Consider the following 21,653-nt stretch of genomic DNA (forward strand, 5'->3'; position numbering starts at 1 on the left):
CCCCTGGCAAGGGAAAAGGAGAGAAAGCGTCCCCGTTTCCCAGCCCGCCCGGGCAGCTTCCTATCTCCTGCCCTGTCCCGGCACCAGGCGGTTCGTCTCCCCCACCCGCCCTCCTTCCCAGCGAGGCATTTGAAGTTCTATAAAATTTTCTATTTTGCAGCCTGGTGACCTCTGCTCACCTTAGTTCCCTAAGACCAAACTCCATGGAGATCACGAATAACTAGGCTGCGTGTATGTATTTATTCTCCAGCTGGTTTTCCTAGGCATAATGTTCAGTTTCTATTTTACAAACTTCTAAACTGCAGTACTTTTGCTTATGTTCTTAGTCTGGATTTCACTCAAGTTTAGAACTAACCACTGTCCCCATCTACAACTGTAGTATTTCTTGGTTTGGTAGTCTGCAGTACTCGCTTTGCTGGCATTTATGCACAGGACTAACTTTTGCAGGGCTGGATTCTAAAGAAAACGTCAAGGAACAGACGTGCAAGCCACGGGCAGCCTTGCGGACTGGGCTGGTTTTGGGGGAAGTCTGTGCAGGATCAGAGCCAAGGGTTCCCCTACGTTTGCATGCACCTGAATTTCCAACAGGCATCATGTTTCTATGTTAAAAAACTACTTTCTTCAGCTCTACCTTTTCTTTCTCAGCTCTATCTTTCATCTTACTGAGACAGTTAGTATACATTATGGGTAGGCGTGCACATTCTGTGGTGGCGGTTCTGCAAAACCATCCAGAGACCCTTTCCTTCATCCGCCGGTTCCCTCGACAGGAACCAAGAGCCTCGGTTCACTGGCACTCCTGGCACTCTGCACTGGGGCTTGGAGGTACACCTACCTGCCTGCCCCCTAGTCTTTGTGTGAATTAAGTCTGTGGGACTGCGTGCAGGTGAATGTATCTGCCTCCATCACAGGGCTTGCAGGATTTGGGCCCTAGGCCCGAGCTATGCAAACCTGTAAACTCTTGAATAACTTTACTCATTCGGAGCAGGGAGCTCTGCGTCAGCACTCCCACACAGAACCCCTTGCAGGAGCGTCTCGCTCTTCCCGTGCGCTTCCCTGCCTGTGTCTGTCTCCACCTGTTGCCTCTTGTCTGATGCTTACACTGTAAGGTCTTTGGGGCAGAAACCATGGTTTTGCTCGGGATTTGTCAGTGCCTTGCACAATGGGGCCCTGCTCCATGATCACAGCTCCTACGTGCTATTGCCACACACATAAATAATAACAATAATTAATAATAATAGACTAATTCCTCTGATTTCGATGTGACTACTCATGTGAGTAAAAGTGACTCATATACATGAGTGTTTGCAGGTCCGCTGCCAGCTCTTGAGCTTTTATTGTGAGTCTTCCAATATTTGGTGTTCTCCTTTGATCCCCAGCTCCTGGAATGACATGTTTCTAGCACTTGTGTTTACACAAGGAAGCTTGGAAATGTGGCCTAGTCCTCCCAAAAGCCTCAGAAGCCAGAGGGCAAGTAAGAAACTTCCAAAGAAATGGGTCTTCAATAGCTTTTGAGAAAATCCTGTAATTTGGCAGCTTGGGGAGGGGGCGAGTCTGACTCATGAATTTTGAACAGACAAGTTTAGCAATGTACATCTATTGAGTTAAATATTGAGGTCCCTGTAAAGACTAGACTTTTACTAACCAGACTGAATTTACAGTGGAGAGAGATATTTCTGTGGAAATACTCAGAGTGTTTAAAGTGTCTGTGTCTTTGCAGAATCTGGGCTTCTGTTTATTTGAATATTGTTTGGTATTCGTCATTCTGTAGTTATTTATTTTTACCTGCTCACAATACAAAGTAGGAAAATGGGGATGAAAATGGGATAATTAAAGTAAATAGAACCGTGTGAGACTGTTATAATAACTGTGGCAAGTATTTATAAATTGCTGAAAATAAAAAGACCAAACTGCTTGAATTTGTATGCTGGAGAGACACCACCAGGTTAAAAATCATGTGTTTCTGAAAATAAATGCCCCAACTTCTGGTACAAAATATAAAAGAGCAGGTCCCAAGCTATGAATTCTTGCTTATGAGGCATCTCTGAAGAATGAAAGGTTGGGAGAATAGGGCCCTTTAATTAAAGCTGCATCGTTACTTTTAATTGCACTTACTTCTTATTATTTTCTCTTGTTTGCTTTTTTGCATTTCTCTCATCTGGGGTGCTGAACACAGACTGAATGGTCTTCCTTCTGCTTGGAAGTTGGCTAATTTTGGAGTGCTGTGGAGTTGTCCTAGCTAGGAGGAGAACTTGGGGACAGTCAAGTGTTTTTGAGGCGGTTGTGTTTATCACCAAAGAGCTCTCATGCCTGTGCTACCCTTGCACGCGGCATGAGACTCAGACACCCTACAAACTGCACCTCTGACAACAGCTTCAGGCCTCCTTCTAAACCACACCTTGCCCAAAAGCTCTTTCTACATGTGTTTTAGATTCCCACTCCTCATGCTTAACTTGTGTCTTTTGACCTTTTAGTCCCTGCTTTCTGAAGTTTTCTTGTGCAAAGCCCCATTCAGCCCATCTGACGTTTGCCATACTAGCTCCCAGTAAAGGCCCCAGAGCATATGGCTCCTCAGTCAGATAGAACATGAGGTAATGACACCTTACACAGCCCGTTCTAGATAGAAAGAAAATAATTTAGCAAATTGCAAATGATGCATACTTAACTATTTATGCAGCATCTTCCTGTCATCAACCCAAAGCAATTTTACTTCCGTGTTGAACAGTGGAGGAAAATGTTCTATAGATTTAACCATTGCAGGAGTTCCTTTTAAGTGGTGCAGTAATCTCTCTCCAGCTAATTTAGTGTTGTAATAAGGCACCACCCTCACAAGTCCTTTGTGTTCTTGTGTCAATACTGCCCCCAAACCATAAGTGCTGGCATCTGCATCTATCATAAAAGTGGGTCTGAAACACAGAAAGACTAAGAAAGGAGCAATATGGCCACCGGCAGAGCAATCTCAAGAGCCTTTTACCAATTCTGGACATACCCAATTTCGTTCAGATTTCCTCTAAAATACGATTTACTTTCTTAACAAATCTATGCTATGCTTTAACAGCACTGGCAAATTCAACAATAAGCCTTCCCTAACAGAAGCAGAGTGAGATGTACCTGGGGAGCGGGACAGTTCAGTACAGATTCAGTTTTCTTCTTGGCAGTGGGCATTCCTTGCCCACTGCTCAGGATTCGACTTGAACTAGACTGCCTCTCTCTCATTGGGATTGAAGACCTTTTAACCAAAGACCTCTAACCAAAATGTCTCTTGTTTTTGCTCTTTTCTTTTTATGTATACAACACAACAGTGGAAAAAATCCAAAAGGAGTTTTGGACATCACTACCATTCCCTTTCCCCTTATGGTTTTCTTTACCAGCATCTACTAAAACCAGTGAGACCTTACCCAGTTATGATTCCTATCTTCACTATTTCCTGCTTCCCCGAACATTTAACATACAAACAGTTCAGTTGGACTAGATCACGGGCAGCTCAGATTCCACGTACTCCTCCAGCTCCAAACAGGTTTCATCTATTCCCATTCTTTCTTTAGTTACCATAGCATGTAGCTATACCATTAGTTGCTGCCCTTGGGGAGAGGACATCCTGCTCACTGCAAGCTTACTGCCCATAAGACATCGGTTGTATTGAGCTACATATTTCAAATAAATTTCCATGGACTGAAATTGTAGGACACCTTCATGCTATTTATCATTCAGCAATTAGCAATAACAGCATCCAAATTCATTATTAGGTCATCCTTTATGTCTGCTGTCCACAACTCTTGGTTAAATCCAGAAATTTCTCTCTTAAACCAAACTTTGTGAATGGTTCCCCCTTTTGCTCAGGGTCCTCTTATTTCCACACTGGGGTGGTATGGTTGCAGCTTGTGTAGGCATGCTGTAGTTACCTATGGGGTGCAAGGACAGAGAGAGTGAATATCTGTCACATTCCTTCCTGCGCCGCTGGGCAGTAGTGAGATATGAGCATGACGAGGTAGTGCAAGCCATAGAGAATGGAAGTGAACAGAATATTTAGACTGATGACAGGACAGCTGTTGGTAAACCGTATAGGCTATGCCTTTACTGTAGACTAGACACTAATGTATTTTATTCACACCCAGTACATACCACAGAACAGACTCCATCTGGCTAAGCTGTGCAAGTGCAGCCTGAGAAAACTTTATGTACCCTTAAAAAATTACTCACACAAGAAAAATGATGCTAAAACAACACGAGAAGGGCCTGGATTAAAATGACAAAAGCACAGAAATACGTGCTGAGGGCTCTAACTCTGTCCTCAGCTGACCCTGCTGTGACCTGGCTACCACTTTTTTTAGAGGGGAAGACAAAGGACTGCAAAAGGAGTTCCTGTTGCTCTGACGTGCATGGCAATAGAGAATCACGCCTAGATGCCTTGCTCCCGACCGCTCAGACCAGATGGCACACTTTACATAGGTCTACATGCCACATTAATTCCTCAAAGGGGCACTTAATCTCTGGTAAGTGAGAAGGAGGCTGAGGTCTAGGCTGACCAGTCTACCAAACTGGACTAAAACAGTCATCTATTTCATAGAGACTACGCAATGGCCATCAGGCATCATGAGTGACCTTTACCAAATCTAGCATAGACCAAGGTGCTACCTGGGACCTCTCATCCTGCTTCACAACTCACTGGAAGAATGAAGAAATCACTCAGACATGCACTAGAAAAATCCTGTGGATTTACTTAGTTTTGTAATGGAAAATGAAAAGTAACTGCAAAGAAGGAGGAGGCATTTTTTCAGTTGCAAGTATAATATTATCTGCTTTCATTTTTTATCATGAGTGGCACAAGTAATCAGAGAATATCATGTGGTCGTTGTTTGTCAAGTTCCATTTTCTCACAGGCAACTATTTCTTTGCATATGCACACTTCAGAAGAAAAAAGAAATTGATTGGATCCCCATTGTACCCTGGTCCAAATCCTCAGAGCAGAGTAGGCATTGCTTCACACTGACAGCAGTGGGGCAAGACTTATTTATATTGAAGAGGATCAGGCCCTGTGTTTTGAAACGTCATACTTTTGTTTAGAAATATATATCATGGGTATTAGTATGTAAGTATATAATAAAAATATTAAAACTGTGTGGGGCAAATTATAGGTGTGGACTGATACTGATTTTTGGGTGGTATAGATGAGGGTAGACAAGAATTTATTCAGCTTAGAATCTGTCCCTATCTGTTTTATTTGCCTTAAATCTGTATAAAGGTTCAAGCAAAAGACTTGGGATTTAGCAAGAAATATCTGGCATTTAACTCCAGTTCTGTCCCAAAATTTCCCAGTAACTTCACTATTCTGTATGTCTGGGTAATATCTACTGCTTTGGGGCTTAGTCCTAGGGGAGGCTACTAAAGGCAATAAATAAATGCAGAAGAAAACAATAATAAATAAGCAACAACAATAATAAAACTGGAATTCAAGTGTGAAGTTGTATGTTTGTAATAGCCTGCCCATGTTAGAAAATAATCAACTAAATAGCAATAAATAATAAAAATTTATATTAACAATTCATTTGTGCTGATACAGACCTTCAAGTTAGAGTTCATTATATTAATTTACTAATTAATTAAGCACTACATCACCTGGCACCTACATAGGCTTCATTACACTTTATAGATGGAAAACTTAAGAGTCTTGCCTAGGGACACAGTGAATCAGTGGCAGAGCCGGGCACAGAACTGGAATATCCTCCACAGCTCCAAGTCTGTTTACAGCATAAAGCTGCCCTGATTTTCTGACTAATTCAGTTCAACAGATGCAATTCTCAGTGTGGAGACTCCAATTTGGGTGCAAGAGGGAGTTATTTTGTTTGAGCTTAAATCAGTTCTTAATTATATCAAGCTAGTTATATAAATGCAGTTTTAAAATATCCTTGTAGGCATCTACATTTCGGGCCATTGACTTAAAAACACACCTTTAGTTTAAATGCTGCTATTTTCTAGATAGGTCCCAAGTCACAACAGTTCTTTGGGTCCCTCCCATCTGCATTTCACCAGTAAACTTCATCTACTAAACTGAGATGTGCAATTTTGAGTGTCTTTCACTAAACAGTGCAAACATTAGTGGGTGCCCTGATTTTGGTTGAAGACAGAGTTACTGCAATTTAGTTTGTCCTTTTAATAAATGGTTTAAACTTCTTCAAAGTCAGGCTTTGTTAACCAAGTTTCAATTGCTTAAGGAACTGCTACTAAGCAGCTCAGCTGCTCTGTTTTAAGTGCGCAAAGCCGAGTTAACTACAAGACTATAACCCTTCTACACTCTGTCTCTCAGGTATCCTGGAACGCTTTTATCAAGGCACATTTATCTATGGACTTTTCGGAAATTTGATCCCTTCCAATATGTGTCCTGGGCTGACACTTCTCCCATTTGGTCACCCCTCACCCATGTCCTGGGCAAGAGGAGGTCGCTTCATTATCTCTGCCTTGCTCAGTGTCTTCTGTGGTCATGCCGGCACTGGGGCACAGGCACAAGGTGTTGCTTGGCCTTCTCCTTTTTTTCCAGCAGTGTGTGCCAGCCTGATGGGATGGCACGGGGGGCTTCACAGGCTGGCCAAGTGAGGTGGAGGCAAACCAAGGGCTGCGTAAGGAATGCATGAGAACTGCACGGGATAATGGGAAACATTATTTATAGCCTGAATGCAGAAAACCTCCCCTTCCTCCCCCCTCGCCAACACACAAACCCATGTCCAGTAATGACAAAGTCATTACCTTTTTATTATTTTTCAATAGGGTTCAGATGTAGCGTGTCTATTCCTTACAGGCTGTCCTGATGGCTCCAGGCTCCTGTCTCTCCGAGAACAGTCAGCTAAACGCACCGAGTGGGTGTGGAGTCACCAGCCCTGCTTTAGAAAATTTGGGCCTTACCCTCCCAGCAGCCTGTTATCTCACTTATTAAGGGAGAATTATAATGTTTCCCTTCCTCCCAAGAGGCATTTGGGACTACAATAAAGGCCTTGTGAGAACTGCTGCAAGATCAAAGCAGGGCTCCCATTGGAGAAGTTCAGCATAGTGCTGTTCCTGATAAGATACGGTTTTGGGGACTCTTAATAGAAACTATGGGCTTTTCATTATTTTTTCTAGCATGAATGCTATCCTTGAAAAAATATTTTTTTCATGTGGAAATCCTAAAATTATGTGATCCTCAGATACTGAAAAGGTTGAAATTCTTTTGGATTTGATGGGTTTTCAAGCTTTCCATCCCAATGCCCTATGTCCCACGAGAAGTCCCTATTCTGACATGCTTTTGCTCACTGATTATTTCACCACTGATCATTCTCCAAAAAGCTTCTTCCTCCTTCACCTGCTGCCCTTGTGTAACTCCAATCCTTCTTTTTTCTTGCATTTAATGCCCTATCTATGCTTTGTCTTTGTCTCCTGCTTTTTAAATGTCCTTCCCCCACTTCGTATCTCCAACAAGACCCCTGTGTGCGGGTGTGATAACCCACGTAGCACCCATGTCTCTGGGATTTATTTTGAGATCTGCTGCTTGTTTATTTATTTCCCTTTTAGCACACCCAGCGAGGCCTGTGTGGCAGGAGATGTGAAGGGAGGTGATTATGGGAGACTATTTCCCCTCGCCGCTCATTCATGACAAACAAAGAGCAATGATTGATGATTAAAAATGCATTCTCTGGGCTTGTTTTCTTTTGTTTTACCATTATGGAGATATTATAAATACTGAATACTAATCAATCCAGACCTGGCGGGACCTCACAGACCTTCTGCAATCCCAGGGCTCTGCTCTTCCTTACAACCTCTGCAGCTTTCCCTTCCCTCCTTTGTTTCTAAATTAAACACCTAGAGTCCTCCATCCCAACCAAAAAGGATTAGGTTAACTTTGGATGAATTCACAATGTCTTTCTGGACCAGCTGGGCTCTCGCCTCTCCCAAATAGCCATACTCTCCCCTGCAGAGACAGTCTCTGTGTTCAGGCACCCTGGCATTTCCCTGCCCTTTTTTGCCCTGCAGTGGGGTGAAAACATAAATTCACTCTTCAGATCAAAGGAAAATTCCTCTTACTTAGGAAGCCCAGAGTGCCACGGATTTGCTTTCAAAGTGGATGCCTTGTGGAGAGGAGAAGAGATCAGGAAGTCTCCTCTAAAAAACTCTCATTATTGCTAGCGGTAAGGCTGGATTTCTCCCTGGGCATTTCTGTGCAAAAGCCAGAGTGCCACATCTGATTCCGCAACATTACACAATGTCCAGATAAACAGCAAACTCGGTGGCGCTTGCATTCTTTTATCTTTATTCAGTCAAATTAACTGCTTTCTCTTTCTCTTTCCGCACCCCCCCCTCGCCTCATTCTCCCTCAACTCATGTAAAATAGAGACACATTGCACTGGCCACTGCAAAAATTGATCAAAATCATTTATCCTAACTGAATGAGAAGATTCCTCTTCACTTTGGCCTAAACTACTACTTTTCTCTAATCAGCTATTTCCTGTGAGATTTTTCCAGTGTTCTGCTCCCTGCTGAAGTCAACATTAAATCTCCCACACAGCAAAGCTCTGACTGACTCCAGTGGGAACACAGTTAGGTTGAGGCTAAGCTTTTGCAAAAGTTCCCCCCAGAGAGCAGACTGAGATCCCTTGTCTGCTCTTTACTGCACATGGGCAGACCCGAGGCACTGACAGAGACCCCATGAAGCCAGCAGAGTGTAACAGCAGTGCAAGGGGCTGCCTTGTGTAGCTCAGACCACTGAAAATAAACTACAGTGGGCACTGACATTCATTTTTCTTAATAGGCTTAGAACCAGCCCAGGAATAGCTGAGCTCAGCTGGAGCGTATCAGGAAGGAGAAGGAAGAGAATCTGAGCTGGGCTAGCAAGAAATTTTAGTCTGAACCATATGGCAAGAAACTGCAGTATGTTCTTATCTTGAAGCCTGAGGATTTATTTTATGCACATAATTCCCTGATCATCTTGATGTAGCATCTCTTAGGAGGATGGTGTTACACTATCTAACCACCACTGCTGGAAGTTGACAATCTCTCTATCATCTTAACTTTCTTAAATAATTTTAAATACATATCTGTGTTTATAAAATATCAAGGGCCTGATGCCATTGAAGTCTGGGGAAGGAGTCTAATCAGTTTCAGTAGGCATTTGGATCAAGCCCATAGATGTTCACTACTCTTCTCTTTTTAAATATTGTATCTCTGCATTACATCTTTGCATGCTACTCTTCCCTAGCACGCACAGGATCTTCCTCTCCCTTTGAAATCTGTGAAATTTTTCTATGAGAACAGCATTTCTCTGTAATCTGTGTTCAAAAATGGAAGCCACTGCTCCCAAGCAATGAGGGAGCCTAAAATGATGATTCTTAGTCAATACACTTTATCCCTCTGTGTCTCCAAATTTACCTCTTCCCCCCTTCCCAGAGCAGTGTGAAACCAACTCACAGTGAAAGGGGCTTTGCAGCAGGTAATAATAATTAATATGCTTTAGATTTTTTAGTTTAGCCTTGAGTCTGCAAGCAACCTTCAGCTGCAGTGTAATTACCACCAGTTCACCAACAAATTCAGTTTTGTAGACTTGTTTCACCAGAGTTAGCATGCAGATTGATTCAAGCTACTCTTTGGTAAGCTTCTGCAATGGAATTATATCTTTACACAGTGGTCTGTTCAAAGGAAATACTGTTATTGCTCTATTTTCAAACATACACACTTTCACCCAAAGATCCTAACTCTTCTGGCAGTTTATTTCAATGATACCGCTTAGCATAAGCTTGGCAGAGAGAGAAATGCGTGTATATGCACGTCTATATGTATATGTATGCACATGTACTACACCCACCCACACAAGTTACTAATCCATTGGCTGATGTATTTATGGCTATTTTGCTTATAAACCACTGCCCTCTAAGAAGCTTACAGCCGCCTTCTGCAACCATGGGAGATACTTGCTTGCCTCAACAGTGTAAGTCTGAACTTCAGAAAGACTCAGTTGGTAACCTGGTTGAGGATGGTGACCTTCGTGCACACAAAGGATCAGTCTAACAGTCCAGGCCAGACCAGAACCTCCTTTTGGAAACGTTACCTTTAAGTTTTGCTTTCTTTGCTGCCTGGTTAATGCACTACCCAACCCATTTCTCTGCAGTTACAGTGACCCCCAGAGGCCAGTCCCAAGGAACAAGAGGAAACACCCCTCCCTCTGGTTTCAGCTGATGGCCACTCATTTCTCTCTTCTTCAGAAGGTTTTTCTCATATTCTTAACTCTCATGAAAAACAGACCATGTTTGGTTTTAGGTAGCATGGTAAAACCAAAAAGCGTTAGTCAGGAGCTAGATTAGAGAATGACACTGGAATGTTTTCTCCAGAAAAATGAACCTAGAACCTAAAAGTGAAGAGATAAGAAATACTGCTAAGTCCCATCTGGAGTCATTTGCTAAAACCAGGGCAGCACTGCTTTCTGCTACGTGCTTACCAGTGTAAAGAACAGAGGCTGGAGCAATTCTTCAGCCCATGATATGAAAGAGTTCAGACAGAAAATCACACTGGTCCTAGGAATATATGTATCAGATTACAAGGTATGACAACACTGCACAGTACAATGCTGGTTAAAGATAACCCAAGCTACTGCTGAGTAAGTACAGCAAGCAGTGGAAAATTATACCAGACAGATCACTGTACTAATAGAGCTGTACTCTTCTGATATCAAGCTAGCTCAGGTATCTCTAAAAGGCACTGCACTGTGCAGCGTACATAAATACTAAATACTGCAACTGGTGCTTCTACTGTTTTGCCACTCTGTACCTCAGCATCCTCATCTGTAAAATGGGGGAAAAGATCACTACCACATTCAGAAGGAGCTATGAGACTTATTTGATGTTTTTTTAAGAGCCCTGAAACCTCAGAGAAGGGCAATTTATTGTTCTTATTTTCCTGTGATCACACTATTCCCACAGGGATTGTTTATTTCTCAGCTCTGGGTTTCAATTTATTTATTTCTCATTGTGTTCTGGGTTTCCATACAGAGCAATTTCCACTAGCAAAGACTGAAGGGACTATTTTCCCTTTCCGGCTTCAACTTAACAAACGTACAGGCTGATAAATCCTCTTGTGAAAATCCTACAGGGTGAAACAGGCTACAGATCAAAGGGAAGGAACATTTGTCCTCTAGTATGATACCAATACCAGCGGAGCCTCCTCACCTTCAGAAAATGATCCTTCATAAAAGCTCATGTCCCACCCTCCCACTCTCAGTTCCCACACCCAGACTTCTGACTTTGCCACACATTTCTGCCACCCAGATCTGCCAGTGGAATCTGGCTCTATTGGCATTAAAGGTTCAATTTCCTTGTGAAAGACACCTCTGAAAACACCAGGAAATGAGCTAGCAGAAAGAACAGTACTGGATCCCAGGCTCTGCTTGGTATTTGAAGCTACAGGTCATTTGTGAGCTTGGGGAGAAAACCCAACCAGGTCTGTGTAACCAGGCCTAGCTCCACCTGGGAATGCCATACAGAGAGCAGCCGCCTCAGTGCCCTCTCAGCCTGTGGAGTACTCAGATCTGTGCAGAATTCCTTGTGTCTACTTTGGTCTGGTTCCAGGTAGCTCTCCTTCCTGTTCCAACAGCACAAACATGCTGTACCTGAGACACCTATGGAAATACAAAGGTCACTGCACTGCTGTGTGTGTTTGCCAGAGCTTGTTCGCAAGCAGAAGGGACGCTCAGCACACCCAAGGACCTGCTTCAGTATGATCTCCATGTGATGCATTCAGTCCTGGGAGAAGGTGAAAGCAGAGTCCCAGGTAACCCCAACTCAGTCTTGCTCCTTCCATGTGCTGGAGTGGTTATTATAAAAGCCTCACGAATGGTCTCGGGCCCAGTCCCAAAGTCCTTGCTCTAATTCAGGTACCAGGGAAGGTGCTGAAGTTGAATTTGTACAAAACCTGACCAATGGAATCAGGGTATAGCCCTCGGATGTAAAATGGCTGGGCCATTTATACAGCCAAAGTTAGACAGGATATTTAAGGTCGGAAGTGTCTGACATCTTTACATTTCACTTGACTCTAATACACGTGGCAGCCACAGACTAGAAGAGTAGCTGAGCACTTGCTTAACCAGAAGTACTGGAAAGGTCCCAAGTGGTATCAAAGAGTTTTGAGCAACTATTGAACCAGCTACTTTCAGGGGTGTATCCTCACATTCTTAAGTCCTGGATCATGATTCACAAACACAGCTATCCCCTTCAGTGAATTTAGGGGAAAACTATGAGTTTTGGTTTTGCTTACCTATCCTCTGTTATTAAACTCTTTCTCTCCGGGACCGTTACGAAGTAATCTGGATGTCCACAATGAGTTCACTTACTTGAAAAAGTAGATATTATAGTTATGTCATGAAAATTTGTAGGAAAAGTTTGGGGATTGCCTGTACACTAAAGGTATGTACAAACAATCTCAAGTGGCTAAATTATTACAGCCTAATGTTCCCCTCTCCCCAGCTGAGAAGCAATACCTGACCATACTCCTGACCAGTTGCAATGGTAAAGTAAAATATATTTGTCTGAACCAACATAAATGCCAACATAGTTCAACCAGGCAAATTTTACTCTGGAACTGCACTGATAATTACTGTAGCAACTTTACTGGTAACCTATCAAGCTGAGGTTTGACTTGAATCATACCCTAATACCAATAAATTTGACTTGGTGCTATTGGAGACACACTGCCTTTCCATGGATTGAAACAGTTTATCAGTTTCAATGGCTTATAATGATAAACCGGGTTATATACTGGTGCATATCAGACTGTCCCCAGCAGACTTGCACCAGTTCATACAGCCAGGTTTTTAAATCCTGCCTTTAGTTGAAGAGCTCTAAATTTTAAACCACAGTCTCCCTAAGAGTTAAAGCACACTTAGTCAATGAATGTGCAAACCAGAGCTAACTGGGGTAGCTTCCTACAGGTGAATGGAAATCTAGTGCAAACTAAAGTAGCCTTTGCCTCTTGTTATTAAAATTAAACTCTGTGATAATCAACACTTAGGGCGAGCATCTCAAAACTGACTGTGCAATTTCAGGGGCTTAGTGGGAACGACTATCAGAAATCCCTGTAGGCACTTTCATAAAAACACCCCCTGTAAGTGTAGCTAAAATGGAGAAAACAATTCAGGTGAAAAATTAAAAGGAAAACTCTAGAAAGCTTAGGTGAGACGCAGCTGCTAATCAGTCCAAAAGGGTGGGGAAGATAATGTATTGCTATAAAGTGGACTTATGTTCCCTTACCTGTGAATGTTATCATCTTTGATAAACCATATACATGCATATTTTATATTTCTATGTTAAAAAGCAAAGTACAATCTTATAATAAAAAAAAAAGCCCGGTAACTGCAAGGCCAGGTTGCCCATGGAGGCAGGTGAGTGTGTTAATGAAACGCTCCTTCCTCCCTGCCCCAGAGAGCCTGCCTTTATAGGCTGGTCACGAGCTGAAGTTACTGTAAACATGGCCTTCTAAAGTCACCAAAAAAGTTCAGCACCCCTTGCAGGAAGGATCAGTTTACACCATCTAATTTTTCTGTCTGACTAATACATTAAGTCAGATATCGTTTCCTGCTCACAGACCGTTTATCCATTCAACCAAGCTTTCTCCCTGTCCTCTTCTGGATTTCTTCTCGAATCTTTCTGCCCCTTTTCTGTTCCCTGTTTTTCCACTGTGCTCATTATTTTTCCCACAAGCCATTTCCCCTGAGCTTTTTCCAATATCAAGCTGAACACCTTTATGGGTATCTGCAACTCCCTCTGGCCCAAATCCTGAGAGACCCATTCAGTTTGTATTCCAGAAAATGTCTATCATAGCCACTGGGAACATTGAGCTTCCAGCACATCTCAGGATCTGACCAGCAGAAAAAACTTGGTTATCCCATCTGCTGGAGCAGAGTAAATCATTGGTCAGACTCCAGAGATGGGGATAAGCTCGCTGTCCATCTGTGACGATTGCACAAAATCCCCACTACAAAAGCAAGGAATAGGAGTGCTCTGCGGTGTGCACGAGTTGCCTGTCCCTGGGCAAAGAAGCACAAAATACTGTTTCCTCCTGTGCTTACATAGTACAGAACAATTTCTGGGTGCAGAATGGCCGCTACTGGACAGAGAGACGTTAGCCAAAACACTTAGGATTAAGGGAAGACAAGGAAGAAGGGGCTAGTTTTAAGAAAGCAAAGGTTGCCACTATGGTGAGAGAACAGTTTCATCAAGTGCCTGTAGCATTGTACCAGTCTGCTGGGAAGCAGACTAGTTGTAGTTCTCTGGAAAGTGAACACTCTGTATGTGCTGCCCACACATCCATACTGCCCACAGGGGGCAACAGTGCCCAAAATATTTGAAGATGGGCAAAATTTAATCAACCTCAGTCCCCAACAAGGGGTGGCTCTGATCCAGACACCTGTCCACTCACGAAGTCTGAATTTGGCTTATTCTCAATGGGCCAACTCGGGGAGGCTTACTCTGGGAAATCTACCCCTGATTTCAGCTGGATTTTACAGCCTCCCTGGCCTAGACCTGAACAGCTTTCAGTGGACTGTGGTGGGTGTCTGCTTCTCTCTCACTGTGTCACGGGGCTTGAAGGAGAGGGTGTCCTATTAGCTCATATGCTGTGAGTCTGCAGCCCCTTGGATGATCCTGGCTGGAATTTCACTAGTCCCAGCAAAGCTCCCTGCAGACAGAAAGGGGAAATAGCTCTGCACTCTGTTCCCCTCCTGCACCCAAACATGGTATCTGCGTCCAGGGAACAATGACTTAAAAAGGACTTCAAAAACAGGCATTATTTGTCATCTGGAAGAGCTATAAAAAGAAACACTTCTCAAGTAGTGAGTGTGAATACCATTACTTTACAGATTCAAGGGAAAAAAAGCAGATAACCTTGGGGAGACCCGACCTTCAAACAGGTTCAAATAACTTTACCACACTTTCCCTTCCTCTCTCCTACACAAGCACAAAATTACATACGTGCACATGTCCCCACACGTATATACTCCCACGTAAACACAAGTTTGTAGACACGCATATGCCCTCTCTCACACACACATAAAAAGCCTCTTGCACATGTTCTCATGCACAGGCACATGTTCACGTGTTTCCACACGTTTTTCTGCACTTGCAATAGCACTCTCATGTGCACGCACACACACACACACAGCGCAAAATACGCAAACGCAGTATGATAACTGCAGGAGAAAGATCAGACCTCTCGATGCTGAGTGTGTTGGAATTTATTTTGGAAAGGAATTCCAGTGTTTGCTCCATACCCAGAGCGTTTGGATCATCAGAATATAATCCCATGAATTTACATAGTTAAAAATCAGACTACCTAAAAAATAAAAGCCCTTACTTTTGCAGTTTCCTATCCCTTCAAATCCAGCTTTCTAGGCAGTCTGGATCAGCAACAGATCCTAACAATACTTTCAGAGAGAGGTGCACGCCTATCTGAGGAGATTCGCTAACTGTGCAGAGATTCACATCCAGAGCAGAACTTTGCAAGATGTAGCTATTGCAATCAAGCCCTTGATCTGACACTGGGGCAGATCTCCGTGCTGGTCTCTCATGCACTCCTGATTTTGTGACTGGCCACCTTTATGCACTTTGCATGTGCTGGGGGTATACCTACGATCCTCCATCAGCTACGCCACACATCTAGCTTGTGATCACACAAAGTACCAAAAACAACGAGGAGATTCAGAACAACTCAGTTAAATTCTCAAAGCTGGAGGGTATGGCTACCTACTATACCCTCTTTTTGCCAGAATCAACTGAGACAAACACTTTTCTCTACGATTTTCAACATCAGCTGAATATTCTGTTCAGGTCGGACCTGCTTAAGTCCTTGGCAACGCTAACAACAGTGCTGCCTGCTCTTCTACTTCCTTCTACGCGAGTACCTCAAAGTTCAATGCACATACTCAGTGGCCTTATTCTCCAGTGTATTTGGCACCTTGACTATACAGTGATTTCAACTTGAGGTACAGGTGTTCTGAAGTTCAGAAAACCAGATCCTACCAGCTCAGCTCACAGCACAGAGATAGGCAGTGGTAAGTTTCCTACCCTGGCCTGTTATCTCAGATAAAGTGATTGTACTGTGGCACACGGACATGGCATATGTTTTGAAAATAAAATCTTATATAAAGCATGGTATTATTTCACAAGTATGTTAACTGAGGAAAAGAATGTGGAAATGTTTTCCCTCGGACCATGCAGTAAAGCAGTGGCACAGCAGGGTGAGGAACTCAGAAATCCTGTTTCCTAGATCCTGCTATAATCATTAGATAATATACAGTGTCCCTCCTTGCTAGGGAAAACAATTATTTCATCCTTTCCATAGAGGGTGAGTTTGGTGGAAGGTAGGGCTACAGCCGACTTTGCATTTGCTTCTACTGCAAAACCAGGTATGCCACTGCATATCTCATTTGGAACTCACTCAGCTTAATTTCAAAAGACTGGATAACACCCATGCTGAACTTTTCCTTTCTGTGGTTTAACTCTGATCTGCATCATCCTCTGGGAAAATGCAATGAAATCAATACAGTTACTCTGTATTTTACCTATTACCATGAGGCCCAAAATTCAGTGCTTTGTGAATTTTGGTGGCATTTAGTAAAAATTTCATGTCAGCTAGTAAAAATAGCCTCATTCGGGCAAAAGAAATCTAGGAAAGAAATTTAGTGTATGACTACAGTTCTCAGAGCTGCAACAAGGAGGAGAAACATGGGGGTTAATGTCCTGCTAAGATCCTCTCTCAGGTGGGAGTAAGCCTAGGCATTACTATGCTAGCTTTCACCATCTCATGTATCTTTTCAAGGTTTGTCTGAAGACTGGTAAAAGTAAAAGGCACTCATGAGCGTGAGAGCTATCTGGCTGCCTCTCTACCTGCAGTCATTGATACCTGGGAAAAACCATACTTGAATTTGAAAGGCACGAGGTGCTACTGTGGCCATGGCAAAGCTTCTTTCTCATGCCACTGCACTTGCCATAGGGGACACATCAGCATTTATTGCATGGCTCCATGCAAAAGGAGAAGGTTGCAAGGCAGAGAGAATACAGGGTGGGATCAGGTGCTCAACTACTTGTTTCTGCTGTCTTCTGCGAGAAGAGAGGAAAGGCTTTTGCAGGGTCAGACAGCAACTGCAAAACTCAGGATGAAAACCCACAGCCCAGTTCCACGTGCCTCCATACACACCCAGAAACCTCAGCTGCTGGCTCCCTGCAGCTGCTGCTGAGGCTCTGAGGAGTCACAAAGTAAAAATCTACTTCTGGAGTGCTCACAGCACAGGCTGGCTTGGGGCTGGGGTGGCAGCCACTGGAGTGAGAGCCACTGAAGTGGTCCTGCTCTGTCACACAGGGCTCTGCAAATCCACAGGGGCTCTGCGGCCCAGGTTTTAAACTGCACTTGCTGTCGTGGAGAGCTGAGATGACAGTGCTCCAGCACCAGTGCTCTTTCTGGCAGTCACAATGCAGTGTTTTCCCCGGTTCACAACTGAAACCAGCCAAGCCATCCAAAACCTGGTAAAGACTTTTCTGACTCCTGCTTTCTGTGGCAACAGTACAACTGTCCTTACAGAAGAGACTTACCTGCTCTTCAGTGGGTTTGGCAAAGGGAGTGATCATACTTTTTGTATTTTTATTGCCCACTGCAAGGGAAGCAGTTAGGAAAATCAGGAGGTTAGAAGGAAACAGAAGACAGACTGCAAGGCCAGTCTATTGGTACCAGAGTTTCTGCTGCTGGTCTAAAAGGTCTTATCTTACCATAAACTTTGACCAGAGAGAACTGAGCTGCTGTGAAAATGAGAAGCAATGTCAACAGTCACATGAAATACATCAATGAGAAGAATTGCATGGACTCTGAGAAGCATTTTGGGTCAGAAAGCAATGCCTGGCCAGTGAAAATGTTCCTACTGGCCCAGACATCAATAGAAATGTATTTACTGACTTTCAGAGAGTGCAAGAACACTCCATGGCCTGGATGACTGCTAGAATACCTGTCTTGGTTAACTACTACAAAGGTTGTTTCAACTTGTAAAACAATGGGAAGATCTCTCTCAGTAGGTCTGGCTGACTAGCAGAGAGCCCCTTTTGGCTGGGGAGTCAGCTGGAAAGGCCTGTGCCTTGCTCAGGCTCAGAGTATTTCCAGCTTTAGAACAGAAATGATGAAACCTTCACAGTTTGCTCCAGAGGATGTGACAAAAGGTCTCCAGAAATCTTGTGAATGGCCAGTTGTGTCATTGAGCACTGCCTGCCTCTGCTGGCATCATGGATGTGATAAAAATCTTGCAGTGGAATGGCAGTGAAGCAGAAATTAAAAAAAAAAAAAAAAAAAAAAAAAAAAAAAAAAAAAAAAAAAAAAAAAAAAAAAAAAAAAAAAAAAAAAAAAAAAAAAAAAAAAAAAAAAAAAAAAAAAAAAAAAAAACCAACACTCTAGTGCCCTGACATTCTTTTTAGGATGCCAATAAAAGATAATGTTACCTGTAAAATGTGCAAGCTGCTTCTAGCACTGTGCCTCCCTCCTCTCCTACGCCCTTCTTCTGAATTTGCACTACCCCTGCAGTGGACAGAAACTCAGGAGAAAAGAGCACCAGGGCAAGAATGTCACAGACAGACCCTCAAGACTAAATCAACAGTTAAAGGAAACAGTCAGTGAGAGAGGTGCTGAGAATCTGACAGCTTCACCTCCTGCACCATTTACAGCCTTGGTGGTTCCAGGGAAGCTTTTGCACTCTCTGATTGAGTTTTGGATCAACCTTTATCTCGGTGGATTTTCTAACATCCATGTCAAATATAGGACAGGTATGAGAAAAGATGGGGGAGATTAGGCTGGGAGAAAGAAAACACAGTCAGCATAGTAGAGCAGATCCACTGTGTCAAATTCAGCTCTGAGAGCGCTCCAGTGGGTTGTGTTTGTCCCAGTGTGAGCTGTTTCAGCTGCCTCACACTCGTGCATAGTGAGAAGTTCAAGGACAAATGCTTTGATTTGGAAAAATTTTCCTGTTTGCCAGAGACATAAACTATTCAGTGAAGTGCTCAGAAAGTTTGGCTGCACCTCGTTTTGGTTCGGTTTTCCTATGCATTTGGGATGCTCCTGCTATTGGGATCTCCGTATGTAATATAGATTAAATACGACTTTGTGCTGATGCAGTGAATTTCATCAGAGGATCTCACAGCGTTTGCAAATTAATTAATTAAACTCTCATGGCACCCTACTGCTAGTATCGCCATCTTATTTAGATGGCAACAGAGGCACTGAGAAAGAGCTGCCTTATCCTGGACCACCCAGAAGGTCTGCAGAAAAGCTGGAAAAAGAGCTCTGCAGGCCTGATGCGAAGTCCCTTCTTCCACTGACTCGACCAATTCCCTCCCTGCCCATTATCACACAGGCTAAGGATTTCTGTTGCAGCCTAATATAACATGAAATAGTTCAGCAGAGGAGATTTTTGTGGGAGGATACAGAATTGCTTTTAGGCAGCAAAGTATGATAATTAGGAGGGGTCCAGGGGGGGAAAAAGCAGAGGTTTATTCCTTGGTCTGAATTGAATTGTACAGATAATGCCTACAAGACTTTTCTAACTGGCAGAGGACACCTTGGACTTGAGCTTTGCTGCTTTCATCTGCCTTGCAGCGCCTCCAGCGAACAGGATTTATCTGAAAGAGGCATTTTCCCTATGGGAAGCTGCTGTGGTGCCTTTAAGATTTGGAGTGATGCCCTCTGAAAGGGAAGCAAGAATATTTCAGAGGGGCTCTCTCCTTCAGGAAAAAAGCCCAAACCGTGTCTTTCCAAGACGGGGTCAACTCCTCAGCCCTTTATCTGGAAGCACTTACTACACAATTAATGGAAGGAACTCTCATCAAATGAGGGACAAATCATAAAATTAGGGAGATGGAAATTAGGCATGGACAAATGATCCAGGTGCAGGGGAGATTTATGGGGGAGGTTGTATTATAGCTAATGATTTCTGCTAATGATCCTCCAAAGTATAAAGTGGCACAGAGCCCACTCTCAATGGGACGAGAGAAAATCCTGTGTGCAGAGTGAAGGGCATTCCTCTCGGGAGGGGAAGCTGGACCCACACAACGGCAGTAACAGACCACTCTCTCCATCTCCTAACCCAGAGATGCTGGTTGTGGAACTTGCCAGCCAGAGGGCTGTGAGAACTGTGGGGGCCTCTCTGCCGTGATGAAAGTCACCCAAAAAGCAGCACCTTTTCCTGTGCCTCTCCCTCAGCTGCTTCCAAGAACGTCCTATCCCCACTCTCCACACCATCTTCTTTTTCCTGAAAGTAGCTCCTGACACAGCACTCAACCAGATGGAGGTTCCCCTGCCACCACCACCAACCCGAGCTGGAATCTCACTGCTAAAAATGTGGAGAGGGAACCTGGTCCTTCCCAGCTCTCCTCTCCCCTGCAACCTACCTATCCCAGTCACATAAACGATGGCATCAAAACAAGGTGGGTCAAGTTACCCTGTCGTGTTCACCAGAAAGGGTTTGCCTCAAGCGGTAAGACATTTCATTAACTCTTTCATTTTCTGTTTCGGAATCTCTCCTACTGACAGTTATTTCACCTTCCCCCTACAGAGTAGCAGACCTCCACCACAACTCTGAAAGCCACTGCTTTGACTCTAGCAGAGATGAGGTGAGCTGTGTGCTCTTCACCAAGACTTATGGCTGGCACAGAGTAGATCTTTGCTTCCCAGCATTACATCCCTCCTTATTGCATTTCTCATCTGGAAGAGGCTGAGCCTCAGCCTGCAGCAGCTACAAGCTTTCCACACAACCAGAGCTCCTTGTGGCATCTGTACCAGTGTGGGCTTGCCTAAACCAGCATTTCTCTGTTGTTCCTTGTACCAAGCCCTCACTGATGCCCTCTGCTATGTCAGCCTCCAGCTCCTGGTAAAATCTGGGTCTAGAAGGGTTGGGAATACCCTTTGCCATCTTTTGTGATGAGGGGTGTAGTCTCAAGAAATGAGGCTCTAGAAACCTGGGCTCTATGCTTGGCTCTGCCCCTAGGCATGACATCCCACCTCTTAGTGCCTCTGTGAAAATAGTAATAATTGTGAAATGAAAATAATGACCCTGACCTGCTTCACACAAAGCTTTGAGATCTACAGGTAACAACAACAAGGTGTTCTTACTAGCTAATCCAAGTGGAGGATGTTATTAATGATTTGTAACAATCAGACTCTCAGCAAGTAATTCAGCAACTATTTTCAGCCACAAAGGCAGCATTATTCCAAAACTTAAGAATGCTTTTCACAGGAAATGGAAATTATAGGATCTGAGTTTTTGGAAGAAAATATAGGATGGGAGAATTGTAAGGGGACTGGAGTTCCTTTCCTACTGTCAGGGAAAGGGGAAAAAAAAGAGGACAATTAAAGCTGTGCTGCCCTGCGCTCCCCTGGGAGCCCCATCCTGCCAGCTCCAGTGATTGGTAGTTCGGACTATTACTTCACTGTTCTTGGAGTAATAAAAATTCCTGGTGAGTTTCATTTGGAGCTCTGATCACGAATGGCACAATGATTCACAGAAATATGGGTAGGATTGGATGCCAAAACAGTACCAAGTAAAATCTGCTGAGCTGGTGGGTTCATGCATTGTGGGTTGTGTCCCCCCCCTCCCCGAAGGAATTGGATCTATCTGCTAC

General features: G+C 43.6%; 1 protein-coding gene across 5 annotated transcripts in view; it reads right to left on the minus strand.

The window, feature by feature from the left end:
• The window catches only part of CASZ1 (castor zinc finger 1), a 243,234-nt gene that overhangs the window by 208,981 nt on the left and 12,600 nt on the right, over positions 1–21,653 (minus strand). The gene's annotated exons all lie outside the window — the stretch shown is intronic.

Source organism: Pygoscelis adeliae, unplaced genomic scaffold (assembly GCF_000699105.1).
Source record: "Pygoscelis adeliae isolate BGI_AS28 unplaced genomic scaffold, ASM69910v1 Scaffold36, whole genome shotgun sequence".
Taxonomy (NCBI): domain Eukaryota; kingdom Metazoa; phylum Chordata; class Aves; order Sphenisciformes; family Spheniscidae; genus Pygoscelis; species Pygoscelis adeliae.